Here is a 27,621-nt window from a genome sequence, read left to right as displayed (position 1 = left end):
GTTTATTTGGGACTATGTGGGAGTTCCACAAATATGGAATCTACTTTATGCCATAACCTGATAATCCCAAAGCTGTGAGAATTTTTCTCTTGGCCATGTGCATCTCCTGAATAAAAATTTTTAAGTTATTCTTTTATTTTCTTTATATTTATAATGATTAACATAATTTGGTTCCAATATTATATTTTACCAATAAGTACCACTATATCCTGAGAATCAGCAATGATAATGTGTCTTGAAATTTTAAACTGTTTTTCTTTAGATTTTATTTATTTATATGTCAGAGAGAGAGAGAGAGAGAGAAAAGTAGGCAGAGGGAAAAACAGGCTCCCCGCTGAGCAAGGAGCCAGATATGGGACTCAATCCTAAAACCATGGAATCATGACCTGAGCCAAAGACAGACACTTAACCAACTGAGCACCCAAGTGTCCTTGTGTCCTGAAATCTTAATTTCAAAATTGCAAATCAATTTTTAGCATTCTTTGACAATCAAAGCTGTATAACTTAGAGAAAGTTACTTAAAAGTAAAAAGTTATACTTAATATAATTTATATATACTTATATATATATACTTAATATATAGCTATATATTATATATAACTATATATAAGTATATATGTATACTTATATATACACTTAATATAACTTATAAAAAGTTATACTTAAAAGCTGTATAACTTAGAGAAAGTTACTTAAATTACTCTTTTTTTAAAAGATTTTATTTATTTATTTGGCAGACAGAGATCACAAGTAGGCAGAGAGGCAGGTGAAACAGACTCCCTGCTGAGCAGAGAGCCCGATGCGGGGCTCGATCCTAGGACCCTGGGATCATGACCTGAGCCGAAGGCAGAGGTTTTAACCCACTGAGCCAGCCAGGCACCCCTAAGTTACTCTTAAGTTACTCTCTTAGCCTGGTTTTTAATCATAAAATGGGACAAATACTATCTAAAACGTAGGGTTGATTGGATGAGTAAATAATAGAACAAATGTGAAATTGGTAGTACAGTGCTTAGTGGATTGCCAACTCTCTGGCTGATGAAGTCCCAGAACCTAAGTCAGGTTCGGTGGGGTGAGGAGGTTCGGAGCTGACGACTAAAGAAAGAATTCTTAAGACGTCGTTGGTGCAAAATGGTGGTTTATTAAAGCACGGGGACAGGACCCGTGGGCAGGAAGAGCTGCTGCCCCGGGTTGTGAAGGTGGGCATGTTATATACCCCACGGTTGGGGGGAGGTGGTGAAGGAATGGGAGATTTTGACAGAGTTCTCACATGCTAGGGAGGGCCTACAAGGTGCCAGGGGGAGTCTTTGCCCTTATGGCTTGATCAATGTCGTCCTTAGGTCAGGCATTAACATCAAGATAATTGGGAGATTCTTGGTGGGGTATTATGATCCTGCTGTCATTTACATTCCCTTCTACCTCAGTCTCCTCCAGTTTATGGTAGGAGGGAGACATTAGGGCTTCAGTTATTTGCCTCTGGAAATTTGTGCTATTGATAAGGTAACCTCCCTGTTTAGGTCTCTAGGACATCTTGTAGAGCAAGGGAGATTCCTGTTCTGCAGGATTGAGATCCCTGCAAGTTAACTATTTATCGTTTTATGGCCGTCAGGGGTGCCTGAGGAATGCTACACATATGGGAGGGAAAGGGTGAAGAGGGGGTGCAAGGTGCCAGCTTTTGCTTTGTCCTCAGCCAGCCTCCTGCTCCCTCATCATTCCCCCCTGAGCAATTTTGACCCTTAAATCTTTAAGGTGGTTGAAGGTGGAAGGTCTCATCTTCTGTAACTTCTTCGTGCTGAATAGGGGCGTAGAGCTGTCCCTACCTGCTCGGGTCAATATTGGTCAGGGTAGGAACGTATAAGGGAGTTACGAAAGGTGGAGGCAGCTGAATCCAGCGCTGACAGTGAATAGGCGTCCTCGCGCGTGACAAGGATCGTCTGCCGTGGTGTAGTCATTGTAGCAATGGAGTCTCGGCACCAAGTAGAGAAACATGGAACAAAGCAACATATTAAGATTAATAAGGCGATAAGAATAAGAAGCCCGAAAAGGAGATTCGGCCATAGTCCTCCTTCAAATTAGGAACTTAACCATTTACTGAGAGAGAGAAGGATCTTGTAGGGCCTTAATCTGGGTGTTCATATCCTTTATTATTCCTGTGACATTTTTGCGATAGTCTGGGATGTATACGCAACATTCTGTCTTGATATTGCATGTGTGCCACCCTGGGCTGCTGTTAGGACTTCTAAGGCCATCCTATTTTGTAGGACTGCCTTGCGTATTTGTGATACTTTGGTATTAAGGAGGGAGATGCCATTTAGTGGATCATTGAGTGCCTTTGTAGTATATTTATTAAGGGCTTCTACATGCCACATGACATCCTCTAGTCCCACAGATGGAACAAAAATGGATGCTAAGTAATCATACCATTTAAAAACAGATCGCTTCCATCTTTGTTTTAAATTGGAGAGATTAGCTGGAGTTGTAATGGTTTTAGTAATGCGCCCATGGATCCAGGCAAATCCCAAAGTACAGTGACCTATCCATCCTGGAGGAAACCAGGGCCACAGGTTGGTTCCACATATCCAGTGGGTTCCGTTTGGAGCTGGCCATCTAATGCCAGGTCGCCTTACCCAGTCAGTAGCAAACCAGTCAGTAGTCTCGAGTACTATTATCTGGGAACACATTTCTAGTGGTAGCCATCCCAGATATCATGCGTTATTTGCCCAAGTACCACTCGTATGATTCTTTTGTTCCTAGCATAAAACTGCCTTTTGACTGAGCCGTCCAATCGTGGGCGTAAGCCACAGATGCGCATCCCAGATTTGATATATACCATCCTTAGTATAGCGATAAGGAGGGTTTCATAACTTAGGCCCTAGCTGGTGAGTATCATCTTGTGAGCCTGTAAAGCCAGTTAGAATTTTAATAGTTTGAGAATATGAAAAACTTTGATTATGTCCTGGTGAATCCCATGTTTTACTGATCATGGGCCAGGAAGAAACATTTTGATTAGTAATAGATTTATCCCGGAATGTGCTGTCTCCATCTACCATCTCTGAGATATAATTTTTTAGAGAATGCCAATCAGTGCCCTGTAAAGGAGAAACCCACCAGGGTAATCCAGACGTACTTGAAATAGGCAAACTTCCGCAGATCCAGCAATCTGTCTGATTATGTAGTTCAGCAAAATGCTGTGCCCACTGTAGAAAGGAATTGTCAGCTAAGACAAATGAAAGGAAGACAAAGAGAATATATATAACCTTCATTTTCGTTTGAAGGGAAGTTTGAGGTCTTCTAGGGGCTCACAGGAGTAAGAATTCACGTTGGTTTGTTTGCTCGGTTCCTATGGAGGAGGTACAGGTTTTATTCTAGATATATGAACCCATGAGGAGTGTCCTTCTAATTTCACCGCAGTGGGGGTACATAATATGACCCGATATGGACCTTTCCATCTTGGATGTAAGTTTTCAGTTATATCTGACTTCCAATTTTTTAAGTAAACCATATCTCCGGGATTTACATGGGGTGGGCTTTCAGTTATAGTTAAATCAGGTTTGGGGAGAATACGATTAGTATACTCATTAAGTGACTTATGAATTAAACCAGCTTCCAGTGAATAATTTAGTAAGGCATTATAATCTTCATCTAATAACAGATCTACAGAAAGAAATGGTCTCCCATAAACTAACTCAAAAGGGCTAAGTCCTATAGGTTGTTTTGGGGCAGTTCTCATCCTGAGAAGTCCTATTGGTAGGAGAGTAACCCAATTTTCTCTCATCGTTAACAAGCCAGTCTTGTGCGTTTTTAGTATAGCCTCGCTCCTGAGCAATATGAATTTCTTGGTCTGAATAGACTGGAGTTATGGACTCCATTGGAGTCAAGACTGGTATAAGGCTTAATATCTGTTTACCCTTTGCTGCCTCTTTGGCTGCATGGTCTGCTAGGTTGTTTCCTTTAGATTCCAAGGTCATATCCTTCTGATGTCCTTTGATGTGAATCACCGCTACCTCCTTAGGCAAGTGTACAGCCTCAAGAAGGGCTATGATCTCAGGACCATACTTGATTGGGGAGTTATGGCTTGATAGCAATCCCCTTTCCTTCCAAATAGCTCCATGAACATGTAGTACCAGGAAAGCATATTTGGAGTCAGTATAAATGTTAATTCTTAGGCTTTGGCAATTGCAAAGTGCTAGTGAGCACTATAACATACCTCATCAGAAAATCAACTGTCATTCGTATTTTTAACAGGGGCATCTTAAATCTGGCCATATAGAATAAGCAAGATCAAATAAAATAAAAAGAACATTTTTGCTCTATAGAGAAAGAAGTACAGTGGTCAGGTTCAGGCATACAGGTAACTAGGTTTAAAGTTTGACAAATTTTAAGTATTATTTCTGGCATATCTATAAGTATGGCCCAATATTTAATTAGTTGGCCTCCATCATCCATTGGTGGCCTTTGGCTTCTAAGACAAATCTGGACCTGATGTGAAGTCATTACAGTCAGGGACTGTTCCATAGTGAGCTTTGAGGCTCCTTTTATGAGGGCTGTTCTATGCTTAGCTAAAGCATCTATTTGCAATTGCACCTCAACAGAGGTGGCCTCTAGGATAAATATGACTAAGGGATGAAACCAATAAGAAGACCTTTGAGTGGTCCAGCCTTAACAATATCCTGATTACAGAGGATCACTGGCAAGTGAGAAAACTTGTCAAGAGATAAGGGGAGTTCCCCATGCATCATCCGATCCAATCATAAAGAAAGTGGGGTCATCCATCATCTCCACAAGTCCATAGTTAATCTTATGGAGTGTGATAGGTTGGCTTTTAGGCAATTTCATTATCCCAGCCACACATAAGGTGTAGTTAAGTTATATAATTGTAGGGAATCAATCCCATTTTTTCAGTTGTTTAATCATGTGCCACGGGGTTCTGCTAATATCCCCACAAAATAATAAGATCGACTAAAGAAGCTATTGTGCAACTTCTCTGAAGTTTACCTCAAATTGTTTAGCTTAGGTAAACAAGCATTTAAAGACAATCAAATCTAGAATTTAATATCCATAAAGGTGTGTTACCAAAACATAATTTTTCTCTCTAAAGTAACCCTCATTTCCAGTGATAGCCAAATCAGGACTAATTCACTTGTGACACAGGTCCAGTTTTAACAAACTTGGCCCATTATTTACATAAGCTCAGCAAGAACAGTGAGTGTGATCAAATAGATCTTTTAGAATCTGCTTTGCTGGAACTTTGCATTAGGAATCTCTAGGTTGAACTTTTAGTAGCCTCTCCGGGCCAGAAGCCAAGCCCTGTACTTGCCATCAGGCATGCCTGCAATACCTTTGGACGAATTCCTCTTCCCGAGACTGCACCTACCAAGGAGTGACATTCTTTACTCACCTGGTGAGGCTGCTGGGAACTCTGTAAGCAAGGTATCAGGCCAACAGTCCCAAGGGGCTTTATGGCTCCAGGTTTCATAAAGTCAACCTTAGTTCCTTAAAGCTGTCTGGTCATATCTGAGTCTTTTCAAATATGACATCCCAGTCAAAGCCTTGGTAAAATAACCCGTGTTTCCAATTCTTTCCTGTTACAAGGAGAACAGATTCTTATTGAACTTATGCAAATGACTGATTGCCATGGAAGAAAGAATACTTACTAAGACCTTTTGGTTTCAGAGGGTTCAGATAGAGAGAAAAGGTGAATGCTTTGAGCACTTTTACAAATGAGCACTTTTACATCTCTATAAGCTACAGATAATTAGGAGGGAGTATCCCTAGTCTGTAAGAGCAAACATTAGAGAGAACCAGCAATGTTTAAAGTAAGACAAAACATTAAGAGACACAACATTATAATCTTTTAGTTCATTTAGTCCCATGTTACTAATTCTGGTGAATGCGGCTTTAGTCAGTTTTGGAAATTCTTACCCATTTCAGTTTTAGGATTTTCAAGTATATCAAATATCTGTATTTGTCCTGAAAGTCCTTTATAAGAATCTCCTTGAAGATAAAACTCATTATGAATAAGAGAATTAAAACAATTATAAATGACAAAAACTCAGAATGGATATGGTTAGAGCTAAAGAGACACGGGAGTTTACAATTTAGCTGCAAGGAAATCAGGTTATTTCTGTGATACATAACTTTTCCATAATTACAGTATCAAGCGGTGATCTCTCAAAACGTTAAAACTTTAGGAAGTGCGTAGAATCTCTAGAATAGTTATAGTATTTTCCCAAATGTAATCCAAGGTTTATCATTGGTTCAGTAGTACTTCATGAGCAACTTCACATACCAAGGAAAAGCCTGAGTTAAAGAGATTTACGATTTAAATCTTGTCAACATTTGCTAAAATCTTATGAAGTTTTAAAGCACATGCCTAAATATAATTAGGGATGTTAAACACCTGATAAAACTGAACATAGAAACTGGTTTTTCTGGGCAGGCAAAGAGAAAACCATTTACATTTTCTTAACAGCAGATCAATTGATCTAAGAAAACATTGTCCTTTGAACAGAGACAATTTATGTCTTGTACCAATGTACCTTTAAAACCCATTCATTTCAATCTTAATCCATTCTTGACCATAGCTAAAATTCCTTTTCTGAAGATTTCCCTTCACAAACCTTCTACAACTTTCCTTTGCATTCAGGTTTTGTCCCAAGACATTTCCTTCCAAACAACCATCTCATTTAGGACAAAATTACCTTCCTTTACCTTCAACAAAATGTATTCCCATTCCTTAAATCTTTCTTACATATCCCCTACTTTCCTACATACAGAGTTTCCCTTTATTTCCATCAGTCTTAGTTACACTAAGCAGAACTTTGTATTCTTAGAAACACCTTTAGTTATTAACCAATTGTGAACTGTTACAACAGAATTCTTCAGGTGGCAATTTATGAATCTGTTAAGTGGAAAACAAGTTTACCAGCAGATTTAAATACTCTTAGTTTCTTTGCAGTAAGAAGTCAAAAGCACAAACCTACATCCAGTAATTAATGACTTAGCATTTTATCCTGTTTGGTTAAGACCTAGATGTCCACAATTTAATTCCATTTGTCATCCAAGCAAAACTTTAAAACTTTCAGGTTACCAAAGACTTTGAAAGCTACTTCAGCAATTACCCATTAGAACTTTGAGACAGACAATTAACCATCAGTTTAGTCATTTCTTTGCTAACAAATTTTAATAAATAACACAAGTTTATTTGACCTTCAATAAACTTTGATAGAATAAAAGTTTCACATTTACTGCTGTAACTTCAAAGACACATCTTATCTTAATTAAACCAACAAACTTAACTTAGTTCCAATAGTGATTTATGTTCCACCTGGGCCCACTCCACTTTGAATGTTTACCTGAGACATACGTGGGAAGATCTGGAGTGGGGAGTGTTAGGTCCAGGGGGTGCTCTTCTTGCTTCTTTACAGTGGAGAGAGAAGGAGCTGTGGTGCATGATCTAGAGGCTAGTCATGCAGGTTGCACGCGCGTTGGTACAGAAACACAATAAGGGGGAAACAGAAGAAACAAAGTGCTGCCAGGAGGCAGAGAAAAGATTCCCGGTTTTAGAGCTCATAAGCCCCAACAGAGGAGCAGACACCATGCTTTCCCACCAGCAAGGGGGAAGGGGTTAGGCAGTCCAAGTCAGGCCAGAGAACACAGGAAAACTTCCCTGAAACGAAGAGTTTCAGCAGCTGCTTGGGAATATTCCTTATGGTCTCTGTCTCGAGTTAGACCAACCCTAGTTGGCTCCATTTATAGCCATTAACACGGAACGTGAGGGAGGGAGAAGCCCCCACATCTATTAGGAGAAACAGAGAAATAAAGCCAGAGTCCCCTTTGCTAGGGATGGCCCAGCAACCTGGGTTTACTAGAAGAAGGCTTATTTACGTAATTACCATCCAATATGTCAGGAGAAAGCTTACTAGCTGACTCATTTGGGCAAACACATTCCACAAAAGCCCCTTAGTCTGGGGTCCTGATGTAGAGCAATGAAGGCCTAGGTATGAGCAATGCAGGCACCCTAGGTTCATTTGCCCTGCTTCCTGCAGAGGAAATCTAACTGATAGATCCCACTGAGGCCGTGCAGTGTTACAGGAGCTCAGTCCTTTCCTAAGTTTTGCAATCCAAATTATTTCCAGTGGGTTAAAAGGCACCCCAAGGTAGAGTCCTTGGGAACTGAAGAAGCCTACTGAGGCCATGCTTCCAGAAAAGTAATGAAGGTCCATTACCAAATCCCCTAACTCCTGGGTGGCGTCCCACACAGGGTATGTCAGAGGTTTTAGGTGTCAAAAGCGACCGAGGCGTCCCTCAAGATACACTATTGATCACCATCATGCCTTAAAAGGCCCTGGAGGGGTGCCACCGTCCTTTCGCTTCCCCATCGCATCCCAGGCTACAGATGGGTGCCTGGTGAATGGACTAGGAAATTGTGCCATGCCATTGTCTGTCCTGAAAACTGCATACTGTTTTGCCATATTAACCCATGGAAATACTAGAAAAGTTTGGCAAGGGGAAATTACCCAATTTCATAGCTTTAGGCGGTTTGCAGAAGACACTGACGAGAAACAGTAAAGATTGAAATCCATCATGGTCTATGTGACATTCCAACACATGTGGTCCTTGCAGCCAACTTCCCTAGGAAACGGTTCCTGGTTGCGTTTTAATTCAATCAGGTATTGGTTTTGGCCGGCTCCCAGTGGAGATCTCGCGGCCAGAAGTGGCTAGACCAGGGATGTGGAGGGGATCACAGATCAATCAGGAGGAAACCTCACACAGGAGTCTTAAGATTGGCAGCTGTCCTGGTGACTTAAGTGGCTGTCCCGTGCCCAAGAGAGACAACTTTCTATAAGAACAGGAATAGAGTGAGACCATCAAGTTTCTGGGTCTTATTGCCATTCCGGCTAGGGTACTAGCTTACAGCCAAAAGGCAGACGCTCTCCTCCCCATGGAGTAGCCACGGGCTAGAGGATTACAGCCTGAGCAATTGACATGCAAGTGTTCCAATAAGACCATACTCCTTGAAAAGCCCTGGAATGAGAGTACAGGAAAAGGAGAGAAAGTACTCACCAATTTTGCACCGAAGCTCAGAGTCCAAATGTAAAGACTCACAAACCTCCTGGCTGGCTCATCAAAAATGATGAAGTCCCAGAACCTAAGTCAGGTTCGGTGGGGTGAGGAGGTTCGGAGCTGACGACTAAAGAAAGAATTCTTAAGACGTCGTTGGTGCAAAATGGTGGTTTATTAAAGCACGGGGACAGGACCCGTGGGCAGGAAGAGCTGCTGCCCCGGGTTGTGAAGGTGGGCATGTTATATACCCCACGGTTGGGGGGAGGTGGTGAAGGAATGGGAGATTTTGACAGAGTTCTCACATGCTAGGGAGGGCCTACAAGGTGCCAGGGGGAGTCTTTGCCCTTATGGCTTGATCAATGTCGTCCTTAGGTCAGGCATTAACATCAAGATAATTGGGAGATTCTTGGTGGGGTATTATGATCCTGCTGTCATTTACATTCCCTTCTACCTCAGTCTCCTCCAGTTTATGGTAGGAGGGAGACATTAGGGCTTCAGTTATTTGCCTCTGGAAATTTGTGCTATTGATAAGGTAACCTCCCTGTTTAGGTCTCTAGGACATCTTGTAGAGCAAGGGAGATTCCTGTTCTGCAGGATTGAGATCCCTGCAAGTTAACTATTTATCGTTTTATGGCCGTCAGGGATGCCTGAGGAATGCAACACGTATGGAGGGGAGCGGGTGAAGAGGGGGTGCAAGGTGCCAGCTTTTGCTTTGTCCTCAGCCAGCCTCCTGCTCCCTCATCATGGCCATCAAACACTTTCCAAAAAAAGCATTTTACTTAAAGAAGGAATAAGTATGTTTAGTATTTTAATTGGTAACTTGACAAAAAAATTAATTTAGGTATCCTATTTTTTTTATTTTTTTATTTTTTATAAACATATATTTTTATCCCCAGGGGTACAGGTCTGTGAATCACCAGGTTTACACACTTCACAGCACTCACCAAAGCACATACCCTCCCCAATGTCCATAATCCCACCCCCTTCTCCCAACCCCCTCCCCCCAGCAACCCTCAGTTTGTTTTGTGAGATTAAGAGTCACTTATGGTTTGTCTCCCTCCCAATCCCATCTTGTTTCATTTATTCTTCTCCTACCCACTTAAGCCCCCATGTTGCATATCCTATTTTTTAATGTATTTTAATTTGTTAATTGCAGCACTCTAATGTCTTATTGATGATGATGATGTGTTAATTTTGTGCAATCACTTAACAGCATAAAGCAGTTTGCAGATTATAGAGTGCTGAACAAATGCTAGTTATGATTAAATCAAATGATAACAATTTAAACTATAGAAAATTTGTAGAAAGGGAGAACCAGTGGTATTTAAAATTATAGGTCTGATGATATGAATATGTATAGAAAACTTATTTTAATGATAATCTATATTGCATTATGCAATATTGTATATGCAACATAATAAACTAAGTTGAAATAGTAATTTTAGAATCATGAGGTAAACATTAAATGATAATGAAGCATTTATTAAAAAGAAAATTCTTTCCTCGAACAAATAATAGAAGCTCAAACTTTTCCTTTATTTATACTTTATTATTATTATTTTTAAAGGGTTATTTATTCCCTTTAGAGAGAGAGAGAGACAGTGCACAATTGAGGGGAGGGCAGCAGGAGAGGGAGAGAGAGAATCTCAAGCAGATTCCCCACTGAGCATGGAGTCCTATACATAGCTCTATCCCATGATCCTGAGATTATGACCAGAGATGAAAGAAATAAAAGGCATTCAAATTGGCAAGGAAGAAGTAAAACTTTCATTATTTGCAGATGACATACTATACTATGTCATATATACAACAAACCTGAATGACTCTACCAAAAACATACTAGAACTGCTAAATGAATTTTGTAAAGTAGCAGGATACAAAAACAGTGAGAAAAAATCAACCTACTGAGCCACCCAGGTGGCCCACACTTTCATTATTAATTATTGTTATTATTATTTTGCCTCACAAGATCATAATTATTTACAAAAATAGGAGATTATGAAGAATAATTTACAAAGCCATGCCTCTCTGAACAGGGAAAACAGACTCCTTTTTATTAATCTTTTTTTAAAAAAAATTCCAATAGAGTTAACATAGTGTGTTATTTTAATTTCAGGTGTATAATATAGTAATTCAACACTTCCATGTATCAGCCTGTGCTCATCACAGTGCACTCCTTAATCTTCATCACCTACTTAACTTATTCCCCCACTAACCTACCTTCTGGTAACCATCAGTTTGTTCTCAATAGTTAAGAGTTTGTGTCTTGGTTTGTTTCCCTCTCTTTTTGTTCTTTATTTGTTTTGTTTCTTAAATTCCACATATGAGTGAAATCATATGGTATTTGTCTTTCTCTAACTTATTTCACTTAGCATATACTTTCTATCTCAATCCAAGTCCTTGCTGATGGCAAGATTTCATTTTTTAAGGCTGAATAATATATATATATATATATTATATATATCATATTGTATATTGTATTTTATTGTAACAATATTGTATATTGTATATATGTAATTATATATATATAATATATATATTTGTAATAGTATATATGTATATACCACATCTTCTTTATCCATTCATGAACCGATGGATGTTTGCACAGTTTCCATAATTTGGCTATAGTAAATAATGGTGCAATAAACATGGTGGTCCATGTATCCCTTTGAATTCGTGTTGTATTTTTTTGGGTAAATATTCTGTAGCACCATCATTTAATGATAGTGTAGTTCCTTTTTAATTTTTTGAGTAACCTCTCTACTTTTTCCGACAGTGGCAATACTGGTTTGCATTCCCACCAACAGTTATCTTGTTTACTGCAAAAAACAGTTATCTTTACATTTTTACCTGTAAAGGTAAAAATTACCTTTACAGCATAAGGTCATTTCTTATGCTTTTTATTTTAGCACTCATGGTTTTGATTTACATTTCCCTGATGATGAGTGATACTGAGCATCTTTTCTTGTGTCTGTTGGCCATTTGTAGATCTTCTTTGAAGAAATAGATGTTCATTTATCTGCCTATTTTTAATTACATTATTTGGCTTTTGGGTGTTAATTTGTAAAAGTCTTTAATATATTTCCATACTAACCCTTTATTGGATATGTCACTTGCAAATATTGTCTCCCATTTAGTAGGTTGCCTTTTCTTTTATTGATGATTTCCTTTGCTGTACAAAAGCTTTTTATTTTGTATAGTACTGATAGTTTACTTTTGCTTCTATTTACTTTGCCTCAGAAGACATATCTAGAAAAATGTTCCTACACCTGATACCATAGAAATTACTGCCAGGGCTAACTTCTAGAATTTCTATGGTGTTAGGTCTCACGTTTAGGTTTTTGTTTTTGTGTATGATGTAAGAAGGTGGTCCACTTTCAATCTTTTTCATGCAACTGAACAGTTTTCCCAACACCATTTGTTGAAGGACTCTCCTTTTCCAATTGGATATTCTTTACTGCTTTGTTTGAGATTAACTGACCATATAGTTGTAAATTTCTTTCTGAGTACTCTATTCTGTTACGTTGACCTATGTATCTATTTTTGTGCCAGTATGATAGTTTTCATTACTACAGCTGTGTTATATTACTTGAAGTTTGAAATTGTGATACCTCCAACATTGCTTTTATGTCTCAAATTTGTTTTGTCAATTCATGGTCTTCTGTGGTTTCATATAAATTGTAGGATTTTTGTTCTACTTCTGTAAAAAATGACATTGGTATTTGACAAGGATTGAATTAAATGTATAGATTGCTTTGGGGAGTAAAGACATTTTAACAATTGCTCTTCCAATCCATGTTCATAGAATATATTTCTATTTCTTTGTGTCACCTTGAATTTCTTTTATCAGTGTTTTATACTGTTCAGAGTGAAGATCTTTCAAGTCTTTGGTTAGGCTTATTCCTAGGTTAGGTTGTTTATTTGAGATTTTTCTTGCTCTTTTAGGTAGGCTTCTATTGCTTTAAATTTCCCTCTTAGAACCACTTTTGTTGCATTCCAAAGGTTTTGGACCATTGTGTTTTCATTTTCACTTGTTTCCATGTAATTTTAGATTTTTTTTTTGATTTCTTGGTAAACACATTCACTGTCTAGTAACATGTTATTTAACCTCATATGTTGGGGAGTCTTTCCAGATTTTTTCTTATTTTTGAATTCCAGTTTCATAGCGTTGTGGTCAGAAAAGATGTGTGGTATGAATTCATTTTCTATTTATTGAGACTTATTTTGTGCTGTAATATGTGATCTATTCTGGAGAATCCTGTGTGCACCTGAAAAGAATGTGCATTATATTTTAGGAAGACATATTCTAAATATGCCTGTCAAATCCACCTGGTCCCATAAGTCATTCAAAGCCATTGTTTCCTTGTTGATTACTGATTGGACTATCTGTCCATTGAAATAAGTATGATATTAAGGTCCCCTATTATTGACACTTGGAACATTCTCCAGAGTAGATCACATATTAGGTCACAAAACAGGTCTCAACAAATATAAGAAGATTGACATCAAACCACACTTTTTTTTTTAACCCTAAGGCTCTGAATCTGGAAGTCAACAACAACAAAAACATCTGGAAAGTTCTCAAATACATGGAAGTTAAACAGCATGCTACAAAACAATGAATGTGTTAACCAGCAAATAAAAAAAGAAATTTAAAAAGAACAAGGAAACAATGAAAATGAAAACACTGTGCTTCAAAATCTTTGGGAGCTGGATGGGGAATGGGCTAAATAGGTGATGGGGATTAAGGAGTTAAGGAGTTCACTTGCTGTGATGAACAGTGGATGTTATATGGAAGTGTTGAATCACTATATTGTTTACCTGTAACTAATATTAAACTGCATGTTAACTAACTGGACTTTAAATAATTAAAAAAATCCCTTATTATTACTGTTTTACTATCAGTTTCATTATATTTGTTTTTAACAGCTTTATGTATTTGGGTGCTCCCATGTTGGATGCATAAATATTTACAATTGTTATATGTTCTTGTTGGATTGTCCACTTTATTATTATATAGGGTCCTTCTTTGTCTCTTGTTACAGTCTTTGTTTTAAAATCCATTTTTTCCTATGTAAGTATTGCTACTCCAGATTTCTTTCCATTTTTTGGTAAGATTTTATTTATTTATTTGACACAGAGAGAAATCACAAGTAAGCAGAGAGGCAGGCAGAGGGGGAAGCGGAAGCAGGCTCCCTGCTGAGCAGAAAGCCTGATGTGGGGCTCAATTCCAGGCCCCTGGGATCATGACCTGAGCCAAAGGCAGAGGCTTTAACCCACTAAGCCACCCAGGCGCCCCATACAGCTTTCTTTTGACAGCCATTTGCATGGTAATTTTTTCTCCATCCCATCAGTTTCAATGTGTAGGATTCTTTAGGTCTAAAATGAATCTCCTGTAGGCAGCATTTTGATTGATACTTTTTTTTTTAAATCCATTCTGTGTGTGGTATGGATTCTGTAGCCCTATGTCTTTTGATTGGAGCGTTTAGTCCATTTACATTCAAAGTAATTATTGATAAATATGCATTCAGTGCCATTTTATTATTTGTTTTGTGGTTGTTTCTGAAGACTTTTTTCTCATCCTTTCTTGTCTTACTCTCTCTCTCTTTTTTTGTTTTCTTTAGTGATATATTTGGATTTCTTTCTGTATTTTTCTTTGCATGTGTATTATTGGGTTTTGATATATGATTACCATTAGATTTTTATATAACCTCTTCTGTATATAGCAGTTTATATTAAGTTGATAGTCATTTAAGTTTGAACCCATTCTTTTCTCCTCTCCTCCTCAAATGTTAGGTATACATGTCTTAGGTATACCATGTCTTACATCTTTTGCTTGGTGACTTTATTGAGTGACTTTTTTTTTCTTTTACAGAATATTCATTTTTACTGCTTTTGTATTTCCTGCCTTCTTACTATCACTTTTGGTCTCTCCTTTCTACTCAGAGTCTCCTTTAATATTTCTTTCAGGGCTGAATTAGTGGTCACAAACTCCTTTAGTTTTTTGCTTGTCTGGGAAACTTTTCATCTCTCCAGTCTTTGTGGATCAAGTATTCTTAGCTGCAGATTTTTCCCATTCAGCACTTTGAATATATCATGCCACTTTCTTCTTTACAAAGTTACCACTAAAAAATCTGTTGATGGCCTTATGGGTTCTCCTTTGTATGTAACTGTCCTTTTTTTTTTTGTTTGTCTTTCTTCTTTTAAAATATTTTCTTTATCCTACATTTTCCCTGTTTAGTTACAATATGTCTCGGTGTGGATTTGCTTTTGTTGATTTTGTTGGAGTTTCTCTGTGCCTCATGAACCTGGATATCTGTTTTCTCCCCAATTTTCAGCTATTATTTCTTCAAGTATATTTTCTGCCCCCTTTTCCCTATCTTTTTCTTCTTAGATCCCTATAATATGAATGTTATTATGTTTGATGAAATCTCTGAATTTGGCAAGTTTATCCTCATTTTGCATAATTCTTTTTTCTCTCTTTTGTTCAGCTTGATTACATTCCATTACTGTCTTCTTGGTCTTTAATTCATTCCTCTTCTTCTTTCAGCCTGCTGTCCATACTATCTAATGTGTTTCTCATTTTGTTTATTGAATCTTTTATCTCTATTATATATATTTTTTTCTTTTTGGTAAGGGTTTCACTGATGCCTTCCACTCCTTTCTTCATCCAGTGAGTATCTTTATAATCATTGCTTTCAATTCTCTATTGGGCATGTAATTACATCTGTTTTTGTAGATCTCTGACTGTGGCCTTGTCCTATTATTTCACTTGGGAAAAATTCCTCTGTTTTCTCATTTTTATCTAAGTCTCAGTTCCTGTTTATACGAATTAGGAAAATCAACTATATCTGTTCTTGAGGGCAATGGATTTATGCAGAAGAGTTCCCATATTCAGTGTAGTGTCCTTAATTCCCTAGGGCCAGGTGTCTCAGAGTGTGGACTCTACTGATTTATCCTGGTTGCTTTATCTTTCAGTAGTCTGCAGAAGCTTTATTTGCCTATTGTGTGCAGAGTTTGGTCCCTGACCTGAATATGGTGAGTTTTAAGAAGGTGTGCTGTGGTCTGCCTGTAAAATAATACCTGCTGCCACCACCTCTAAATCATGTCCCTGCAAAATTCCCAGGAATTCTGGGGGAAGGGTTACACCACTCTTTACTTACACAAGCATGACTGGGAAAAGAAGGGTAGTTCCACTGGAGTGAAGGGGATCTAGTCTTGGTGTAAGCAAGTTCCATAGCAAGCTTTGTAGTCTTGCTGATTTCTGCATGTGGCCCTGTGCTTATTCTCAAGGGAGAGAAAGGGAAAGCTGCCTCCCAGTTCCTTCATTACCAGAGGGGTCTCTCTGTGAATACTACCTCTTTGGTACGTACACAGAAATAAGTAAATAACCTCCCCATTGTGTGCCCCAGGTTCTTTTCAGATTGCTGTTTTCATGTTGTATCTTTACAGCCTGTTTGCCCTGCTTTCTGTCTAAGAGCAGTCCAAATGTTTTTTATGTTATCTTGGAGTCAAGCCCACCAACCTTTAAAATTGCAATCTTTAAGCACACTTGGTTGCCAGAAGTCACGAATTCATTCCCTCCTGCTTTCCAAGCCAATCACTATGGGAATTGCTTTCCCCCGTGCACCACCCTTGGGTTTGTCTCCCTCTAATCTTTCTCTGTCACCATGGCTGCATCCCCACTGCAGGGACTACAATCTATTTCTCTACCAAACTGCATTTCTGTACTTCTTACCTTCTTCGATATGGCCTCTTCTCTACCTTTAGTTGTGGAGTTTGTTCTGGCAGTCTTCAGGTCAATTTCTGAGGTATTTAAGATAATTTGATACTTATCTAGTTGTATTTATAGGAGCCTAGGGTCCTCCTATTTTGCCACCATCTTCCCCCTTTTTTTCCCACTTTAATATATTTTACATTTCAAAATTACACTACCAAGAAAATATTTATAAATTGTCTTGACCTGTATTTCTAATTTGAATGAGCTTAAACATTTTTTTCTTTTTAAAGTAGATCTACATCAGTCAAATGTCCACCCCTTTTATGTATAAAGGCAGAAGCATAGAATGCAGCTTTTGAGTTTATTTGATATTTGATCTTTCCTCTGTAACTAAGACAAAGCCTTGATACAGATAATACAATTGTGAACAAATTACCCATATCATTAATGCCATGAGACACTAGCCAGATAGAAATGACTTTGGTGAGAACATTGTCTTAAAAGTCAAGAAACCTGGGTTTAAGTCCAAGATTTATCATTAATTCACTATGAAACATGAATCCAGTCCTTCTCTCTTACATTATTCATCCTTAAAATTAGAGCTTAGACTAAATCATCACTCAAATTTCATTCGGTTCTGATATAGTGTTCTTATCTGACCAATTTGGAGTGGAATTTAACAATGTTCCTTTGGGGATATTAATTTGATTCTAATTGGGCTGAAGTTCCTTGATCTAAATAGGAATGATAAGTCTAGGTCAGGAAATTTTACTACCAGGTATTTTATGTCATAATACATGAACATTGGCTCCTATGAGTTTTTATTTGGGACAGCCAGCTAAAACCACAAGACTGATATGTCCATGCCTAGACCTTACTTGGTGGAAACAGACAGGAAGAAAATGAAGATAATAAAAGGTGAGCCTATACCAAACAGCAAAATTTATGGACTTTTAGAAATCTGAAAATATATCTTTCTGTTTTGGGCTTATAGAAGTCCTGCTATTCTTTTTTTTAATTTCTTTATTTTTTATTTATTTTCAGCATAACAGTATTCATTATTTTTGCACCACACCCAGTGCTCCATGTAATCCGTGCCCTCTATAATACCCACCACCTGGTACCCCAACCTTCTACCCCGCCCCCGCCACTTCAAACCCCTCAGATTGTTTTTCAGAGTCCATAGTGTCTCATGGTTCACCTCCCCTTCCAATTTCCCCCAATTCCCTTCTCCTCTAACTCCCCATGTCCTCCATGCTATTTGCTATGCTCCACAAATAAGTGAAGCCATATGATAATTGACTCTCTCTGCTTGACCTATTTCACTCTGAAGTCCTGCTATTCTTAATTGGCCCAGCCCAATCTCTCATTCTCCTGGAAGTCTTGCCTGACTTGTACCCTGAAATTCCATTCCTTATCCAAGCCTCCCCTTCTCCCCCCAGCATCTCTGACTTCTGTAAAATCTTGCAGCAGTAGATATGACATTTTTAGGTCCTTATGACATGTATGTTGCCTTATATTTGAGGCATCTACATAATGTCTTATCTGCTTAACCACATTTTAAAACATTGTCCTTTTGTTTACCATCAGTTCTCTCCTACTCTTTTATCTTCATTCTTTCTTCTTCAGCTATATTTGATTACTGGCCTTCATTTGGCAGTTACTTGGTAGATGTTTGCTGAATGAAGTTAAGTCAGAGAGAAGGGAGAAAGCACCAAAATAAATTCAAGACACAGGAAAAAGAAAATAGGAAAATTTTCTTTAAATAAGCAAATAAAACATTAATGCCCTATTCTGCCAGACTGTGAAGTACAGAGTAAAAAGATACAACAGGAAGAATGAATTGTGATCTGTTGTCAATATATCTGACTTAATGCAATCATAGATTAATTTGACTCTTTCTCCTATATTTACTACAATTGCTGAGCACTATTCTCACCATAGCTAGCTTAGTGCAAAATCATTAAATGTTGTTTTTGTAATTCAGTTTTATGTCCTGGAATCTTTCCATTTTTCTTTTATATCCTGCTCCCACCATCTATTCTCAACTTTCTAATTCTAATAAATTCATTCACACTAAAGTTTTCAAATAAGTATATTTCTAAGTGTCAGGATTTGAAGATCAAGGAAGAAGGAAATGCTTGCCTCCAAAGGACTTGTGTTTCAGACATTAGTAAAGAAAATATTTTGAGGCAAAGAGTTCTACAGATGCTTTCTATAATATACTGTGAATGTATGTCCTGGTATGAGGCTTGACCTGCATTAATATATTTCTTTCTTCCATGGTCTATATGAAAAGTTCCCTTGCTTTGGTCTAAAATACTACTTAAGTCTTGGAGATTGCCTTCAGTTGTCCCTTGTTCATCTCTAAAGGATCCTGCTGATGAGGGAGCAGAAGGCTGGCTGAGGACAAAGCAAAAGCTGGCACCTTGCACCCCCTCTCCATGTGCTCCCCTAGGTAATATGTGTGACATTCCTCAGGCACCCCTGGCTGCCCTAAAAGAAAAACAAATAGTTAACTTGCAGAGATCACAATCCAACAAGACAGGAGTCCCCTTCAGTTTACAAATGTCCTAGTGATTTACAACAAAGCAGCTATCTTATCAATAGCTCAACTTCCAGAGAAGAACAACAAGCCCTAATGTCGCCCTCCCTTCTATAAATAAAACTGAAGGAGGCTGAAGTGGAAGGAAATTAAATAAAGTTAAATTTCTTCTAAACCTAAATCTCATTAACAAGGACACTTGATAGCAGGAATGTGACATTCCACCAGGAAATTCCCAATTGTCTTCATGCTAGTGCAACATTAAAGGGGAAAACGGCCATGGCTTGACAGTAACCAGGCCTTCAATATCCTGACAGTCTCTTTACCATGATAGCCCTTCTGAACACCCCTTTTGTCCTCACCTACCCAACTCCTGTGTATATAATCATCCACTCCTCACATCCCCTGAGGAGCAGCTCTTCCTGCCCATGGGTCCTGTCCCCGTGCTTTAATAAACCACTATTTTGCACCAAAGATGTCTCAAGAATTCTTTCTTGGTCATCAGCTCCAGACCTCACCCCACCGAACCTCACCTATGTTCTAGAACTTTGTCACTGCTGCCGGTGGTGATATGTTAGTTGTCTAATTCAGTATGGTGCTGGTTTCTAGAGCTCTGAGGCTACTTGGAACCCCATCTTCAATAAGCTGTGGCTAAGGGTCTGGGCTGCAGGAAATCATGTTCTTTTCACCCAATTATCCCTAACTATGGAGAGGAAATGGGAGTTTACTTGCACTTCCTGGCCCAGGACCCTGGGAAGAATGGGGAGTGGGTGAACAGGAAGTGGGAGGTTAGTTAGGCATCTTCAAGTTTTTCTTAAAGAGTATTTATTTAAATATTGGGCTTAAAGGTCTACACATCTAAGAATACCCTAGGCAGAGGTCATTCCCACTTTGAACTCTCCTACTAGGAGCTACCTAAGGGCAACTTTAGGTAAGGAGTATCTACCTTGGTACCTCAACACTACATATATGAGGGTCTGAGAGAAAAGATCACAGTGAAGATTGCAGTGGCCTACTCTCTGTGAAAGTGGGAGGTTAGGGTACCAGGTGGTAGGTATTATAGAGGGCACGGATTGCATGGAGCACTGGGTGTGGTGAAAAAATAATGATACTGTTATGCCAAAAATAAATAAAAAATAAATAAATTAATTTAAAAAAAAGTGGTCAGAAGGTAGATAACTTCTGCAAAAGGCTCCATAAACAAACAGGCCACCTATTGTCACAAACTCAAAGCTTAGTGCAACCACAAGATTAGAAGACAATGAACAATGAACGGTGGTCCTATAAATAGAAACAAGGGTTTCTTTGTTAAGTGTGAAGTTTAGCAGGCGTTATGTACAGCCCATAGCATAGCTCTGCATCATTAATCAGAGAGAGAGAGAGACTGAGCACCAGCGAGCTTGCTAGCTCAAGCTACCTCCTGGAAAACGGAAATGTTCAGTGTGCACAGAGGCTTGCATATTTCACTCTGACATCTCACTACCATGTTTTCCAACATGGTAGTGGTTAGGTAATGCTGAAGGTTTTTTTTTTTTTTCCTTTTGCTATCTTCATTTTTTTTTTTTTGGCTTTTTAAAATTTTGTTTTCTTTTTATTCTTCTCCCCGCTCCTTCTGTACCTCCCTCCCTCTCCCCTTTTCTTTTCTTTCTCTTACTTTTTTTCATTCCTTTCTCTCTTTCTTCTTTCTTTTAGTCTTTATTTCCTTTTTTTTTTTTTTTTGGTAGTGAGAAAGAATTAGATTGTTTTTTTCTCAGAACAGGGAGCTAGAATTTATGTATATATCAGTAGCATCCTTGTTGGAGTTGTTGTCGCTTGAATTCTTTGGAGATCTCTGGAGAAAACAAAGAAACTGAAACGGTAGGCTCCTTTTTTAATGAATATTTAGATCTTATCTGAGTCTTTTACTGTTAATATATAGAATTGGTCTCTTCATACCAGATTCTGGATAACCTGTCAGTTCTAAGGGTGGTATGTATATCATGAACATGGACCATCCTAGTATGTCATTTCCTTAGTATTTTTACCACCACCACCAACAACAACAACAACTATATATGTATACATACAGTTGGCCACTTGATGTGGGAAGGGGAGTAACTTAGAATAGGAAGAAATTAAGTTTGACATGGAGAGATTTTTCCTAATGTGTTTCACTCAATTGATATTGAATAAAATATACCCATGAACATTCATAAATTAACCAACTTTGTATTAAGAAGATTCACTTGCAGAATGTGCAGAATATTTTTTATCTACTCTTTGTTACCACTTTTTGGAGGTGATATTTTTATCTACTAAATGATTAAAATGGTAAGGTTTCTGTTAGTTTCAAAATGAGCTTGTGATTAAAAAACAAGAGCTATAATGTCTCAGGACCTTTACTAATATGAATGCATGTTCTAATCAGCTTGTATAAGTTACATATTTTTACTAAAAATGTGAATTGTAGTTAAGTGTAGAGATTCTGCTTTCAAAGAATGCTCTGCAGAACAACAATGACAACAAAACACAATTAAAATGAGAGAAAAGAAATAAGAAGACAAGATATATAGATGAGCTGTATCTATCAGAATAATCAGTACATAAAAGAAACAATGAGCTAAATGATTTTAGGTTAAATTTACATCTTTATATTCACATAATTAACTTATTTTGACAAAATGTAAGTAAATACATTTTGTATTTAGTAGTTTCCTGGTTTGCATTTTTTTTTCCTCGTTTGTGCTCAAGTAGAAATATTGAGGAAGGTGCCTTCTAACTTTAAACCAAATGATGGGATTATTAGTAGCATGGAACTGTTAGGAGATGCATTCAGAGATTATGAAAAAAGAAAGGGTAATTTTTAAAAAAAGGATGGATTTCCAACATGATCCATGATGAAATCTCAAATGAGTTTCCTACTCCTTTCTCTGCTCTTAACAATCGTGTGCATGGACGTTATATTAGTTTTTCATTATTTTTTCCATGGACTTCATTTTATATTGCTTGGATCTTTTTAGCAAAGAAAAAAGGTATACTTTTATTCAACTAGAGTTACATTTGTTAGAGAGCTTTGTATCATTCAGCAAGAAGTATTTCTTTCCTTCAGCTGCTATAAATATCAGGTATTGTGGTAAAGGTATTGATTTTATAGATGGGAATCAAGTTTTTCAGCTGAATGAAAGATTCTACCAGCCACACTAGCAGATACCTGGATCACATAAAAACCATCCTTCAAGAAATTTGTGTTGGAGGGTTTCTTTAATTATAGAAAATATTCTTTGCACTTTTAAACACTTGTACTGATCTATCTACTATGTTTTCAGTATTATTTCTGTGAGACAGAAATCATCTAATATACCTATTCTGTTTGGGCTGGTACAATATGCTACTGAATATTGTAAAGGTGAATAAATACAAATGGGACATTGACTCCTCCAAAAAATTCACTGAATTTTCACCTAAAGACCCTTAAGAATGAATGAATTCCATTTTCCCCCTTTGCACTAGGTGACTGAAATGAATAGGAGAAAGAAGCATGCTTTCTACAATCCTCTCATAGACAGTTTCAGCATTAATCAGATACTCAGAGTAAGAAAGGGAATTTAACTCTTTCTTCTGAACCCTATCTAATTCTGAAAGAGGGGGCCACAGATAGTGCTGTTTCCCTTGCCCTTTAAATTGACCTCCCAAAAGCCTTTTTCTTGTGTCATAAGTCTAGAGAATCAGTCTGCAGACACTGAGACAAAGAAAATGGTCAGAAACAGATTCAAATCCTTTCACTGATGGGAGAAATGGAAAACATCTAAGATTATTTTATGCTTGAAAAATGGAATACACTCACAGTTTTCATTTTACAGTCGGAAAAACTGAGGCTCAGATAATTGAAATGACTGGGCCAAGTACTTCTATGAGTCTGTGACAGAGAAAAGGCTACAACCTACATCTCTGACACCTCATCCAGTGCTCATTTCCCTTTTTCTTACTGCTTAACAAGGTTTGAGGATTAAGAGAAGCATGTATTATTCATTGGGAAATGTTAAAATGTGTCATTTAGAAATCGCTCAAGAATAAAGGGGGCACTTTTCAGGGTTCTTCCAAGGACCTTACAATATAACAAATTTTGTTTTGCTGGGATCTAGCACTGCCACTGTTTCCTTGCAAGAGTAGGAGGTAATTATTCTACTATGCCCATAGGAAAGAAAAAAAAAAAACCTAAAATGAAAATGAACATGCACAATGTTGCAAAGTTAACACAGTCCTGGCCATGTACTTGATATTTATGTGCTATATCATATGCCAAGGCAATGTTTGGCCAAGCTCTAAGACAAGAGAAAGTACTCAGGAAGTCCTGAGTTCTAGGAGTTTCCACATTTGAGTAGAGTCAAGATTATAGGGTAAGCATAAAGGCAAAATAGACTTAGAATAAAGTGTGAAGAAGTTAATATAATAATTTGTGGTATGTGAATCCACAGAGGATATAGTCATTAGAGGCTTGACTATTACTGCTTATTGTATAACATCATGATATCTGGGATTTTAAAATTAAAGTGAGTTCTCTTGATACAGTCATTGAAAGATAATCCAGACAGGAGAGTGTGCTTCAGAAGAATAACTTCTACTTGTAGCAATGACTAGATTAGCATAAGCTGCTACAAATCAAGATGTAGACACAGTTCCTGAGAAATAATCAGAAGTACAGGTTTTGGACTAAAACCAAGTTTGTATAGATGCTGGAGATGGATATGGGTCAAGAAATTCACTAAATCTCATTAGCTAGTGAGGAAATAAATGTTTAAACCATTGCTCATGATTATTTGGCAAATCACGATAAGAATGGCTCCTGCTCAGAGCATGAGCCTAGCCTTCAGTTTCAACTGTATCTTGGACAGCATAATTACTATCTCGTTAGGTTCCTAAAATATATGCAAATGTCAACCATTAACTCAAAAAGCCCTTCAATTCCTTTCTTACTTCTTGACAATGCATTTGTTTTTCCAACAGTTTTTGCTCAATGTCACACTGTTTATGGAAGGGAATGACAAGGTTTCCTCCACATTCTCAGCAACAGAAGAAAGCATTTAATTTTGTTATAATTATAAATATTTAGCTAGAATTATTTTCAGTTCTACTTGGCAGGTCACATACAGGTATTTCTATAAAGCTAACAACATATTACTAATGTTTCTTTTTAAAAAGTTTTTATTTAAATTTCAGTTAGTTAACATACAGCTTAATAACATATAGCTTAATATATAATTTAGTGATTCAACATTGCTGTACAACACCCTATGCTCATCACAACAAGTGAACTCCTTAATCCTTGTGTCGTCTTTTACCCATCCCCACCACTCACCTCACCTCTGGTAACTATCATTTTGTTTTCTATAGTTAAGAGCCTGTTCCTTGGTTTGCTTCCCTTTCTATTTTTTCCTTATGTTCCTTTGTTTTGTTTCTTAAATTCCATATATGAGTGAAATCAAGTGGTATTTGTCTTTCTTTGACTGATTTATTTCACTTAGCATGATATTCCTTAGTTCCATGCACATCATTGCAAATGAAAAGATTTCATTCTTTTTATGGCTAAGTAATAATCCATGGTGTGTGTGTGTGTATGCATGTGTGTATTCATTGGTAGACAAACACGAGGGCTGTTTTTATAATCTTGCTATTGTAGATAATGCTGCTATAAATATCGGAGTGCATGTATCCCTACAAATCAGTATTTTGTATCCATTGGGTAAACACCTAGCAGTGCAATTGCTGGATTTTAAGGTAAGTTCTATTTTATCCTTTGGGGAACTTCCGTACTATTTTCTACAGTGTCTACACCACATGGCCCTTCTACGAAGAGGGTTCCCCTTTCTCTACATCCTCCCCAACACCTATTGTTTCTTGTGCAGTTGATTTTTACCATTCAGACTAGTGTGAGGTGATATCTCATTGTAGTTATGATTTTCATTTCCCTGATGATCAGTGATGTTGAGCATCTTTTCATATGACTGTTAGCCATTTCTATGTCTTCTTTGGACAAAAAAGTCTATTCATGTTTTCTGTCCATTTTTAATTTGATTATCCAATTTAGGGGTGTTTAGTTTTATAAATTCTTTATAGACTTTGGATACTAACCCTTTATCAGATACGCCATTTAAAAATATCTTCTCGCATTCCATAGGTTGCCTTTTAGTTTTGACAATTGTTTCCTTCTCTGTTCAGAAGTTTTTTATTTTGATGAAGTCCCAATAGTTTATTCTTTGCTTTTGTTTTCCTTGCCTCAGGAGACATATCTAGGAAAAAACGTGTTATGGCTAATATCAAAGATGTTACTGCCTGTGTCCTTCTCTAGGATTTCTGTGGTTTCATGTCTTATATGCAGGTCTTTAATCCTTTCTGAATTTATTTTTGGGTATGGTGTTAAGAAAACGGTCCAGTTTCATTCTTTTGTTTATTGATGTCCAGTTTTTTCCCAACACCATATGTCGAAGGGACATTTTCTCTTTCTGGCTTTCCTGAAAATTAATTAATTTACCATATAGTTGTGGGGTTATTTCTGGGTTTTCCATTCTGTTGATCTATGTGTCTATTTTTGTGACACTACCATACTGTTTTGATCACTACAGCTTTATAATATAACTCAAAGTTTAGAGTTGTGAAGCTTAATTTAAAACAGAAAACGTTTCTGTAGTTTGCAATAATTGTCTTACTTTATTCACTTTTGTAACCAGAGTGGCTTTATTTACACATATTGACTTTGTTTATACATATTAATGTGACATCAATCAGAAATTTCAAGAAAACATTTCCTCCTACAGATTTTGAATTAAATGGGTGTTTAAAAAACACATCTGAAAAATAATAAATCGGTTTGTTTTTCACACATCATTTATTTTCTGACACACCATTTGGTCTGACATTTTCAAAATAGAGAAGGTACTCAAAATATTCAGGTTTTTTTTAAAGATTTTATTTATTTATTTGGGAGAGAGAATGAGAGAGAGAGAGAACATGAGAGGAGAGAAGTCAGCAGGAGAAGCAGACTTCCTGCCGAGCAGGGAGTTTGATGTGGGACTCAACCCCAGGACTCCAGGATCATGACCCGAGCCAAAGGCAGTCACTTTACCAACCGAGCCACCCAGGTGCCCAAAATATTTAGTTTTAAAGAACCAACTCACACGTCACCTTAAGTCACCTAAAAATGATTACATACTCTAAGCAGTAAATCATTGCCATTAATGTCCTATAAATAAAGTGTAAGAATTATTTTATCATATAAATATGTCATTAACTTATAAGAAATATGTGGTAAGAGGTGAAAGACCTATACTTTGAAAACTATAAAACACTGATAGAGAAATTGAAGATGACACAGAGAAATGGAAAGATATTCCATGCTCATGGATTGTAAGAACAAATATTAAATATCTATACTACTCAAAGCAATCTACATATTTAATGCAGTCTTTATCAAAAAACCAAGAGTCATTTTCACAGAGCTAGGACAAAAAGTCCTAAAGTTTGTATGGAACACAAAAGACCCCAAATAGCCAAGGCTATTATTGTTGTTGTTTAATCTCCCCCCCCCACCCGCTCACTGCATTCTAAAGTATTAGCATATTTCTCATTTTTCTAAGAATATTGGGGTTAAATTTATGTGTTACTGATTTTTAATATTTCATAAAACTCAATATGATGAAGGAAAGTTTGGTCACTAGACCTAGCATTAGTCTTCTGTGGAAGAACTACTGAAAATAGAAATATTTCCACATCACACCATCTGGTACAGTAATTCCTTTTCCTCTGAAAGTCTATCACATCCAAAACCTTATCAGGACTAAAACAAAAAATGATTTGTGATTAATTTCACATCATGAATATAATAAAACTAACCCAGAGATGATTTAACTAGCTGAGGCAGAGTGTGACTATGACAGAGAGTAAAGTGGCCAGTCTAGATAACCAATACAGAGGAATTAAGGAAAGTTGATTTGGGGCCTGAGTTACCCAGAGTATGTGATCATCAGTTGGATTTTGGGCTAGCCGTTTTTGTTCTGGCCAGTTGCTGAAAGGTCTGTTTGGTTGTGGAGGACTGAGTAAGCGTCACTCAATTCTGGACCATTAAATTTGATTAAGCAGAGCACTATGAAGATATTTTTCAATTTATAGAGAGAACAGTGATGTTGTTCAGAATTCAGATATTATGACCTGCATCATATTTTACATAGAATTACTTATTAATAACCATCTTGGTTCTAAGTTAAAGTTGTAAGAATTGCTATCTGTGTGTCTGAGCTTTTCCTAGGGAGGAAAAATTACT

At 37.3% G+C, this 27,621-nt stretch overlaps 1 protein-coding gene and 1 long non-coding RNA gene across 7 annotated transcripts in view; one reads left to right on the top strand and one right to left on the bottom strand.

Annotated features, from left to right (window-relative positions):
• The window catches only part of LOC309855593, an 816,759-nt gene extending 809,071 nt beyond the window's left edge, over positions 1-7,688 (bottom strand). The window contains exon 1 of the long non-coding RNA XR_014306877.1: positions 6,317-7,688. This is a non-coding gene — a long non-coding RNA (uncharacterized lncRNA). The remainder of the gene's footprint in view (positions 1-6,316) is intronic.
• Positions 7,689-20,687: 12,999 nt separating this feature from the next.
• The window catches only part of GPR174 (G protein-coupled receptor 174), a 70,332-nt gene continuing 63,398 nt past the window's right edge, over positions 20,688-27,621 (top strand). For 4 of the 6 annotated variants that reach the window (XM_082716006.1, XM_082716007.1, XM_082716008.1 and 1 more), the window contains exon 1: positions 20,688-21,185. The gene's annotated coding sequence lies outside the window, so the exon portion shown is untranslated. The remainder of the gene's footprint in view (positions 21,186-27,621) is intronic. The other 2 variants (XM_082716010.1, XM_082716009.1) reach the window with 2 other exon arrangements.

This window comes from Mustela nivalis (genome assembly GCF_964662115.1).
Source record: "Mustela nivalis genome assembly, chromosome: X".
NCBI lineage: Eukaryota > Metazoa > Chordata > Mammalia > Carnivora > Mustelidae > Mustela > Mustela nivalis.
The sequence above is the reverse complement of the archived record's forward strand: the minus strand, read 5'-3'. Positions and strand labels throughout refer to the sequence as shown.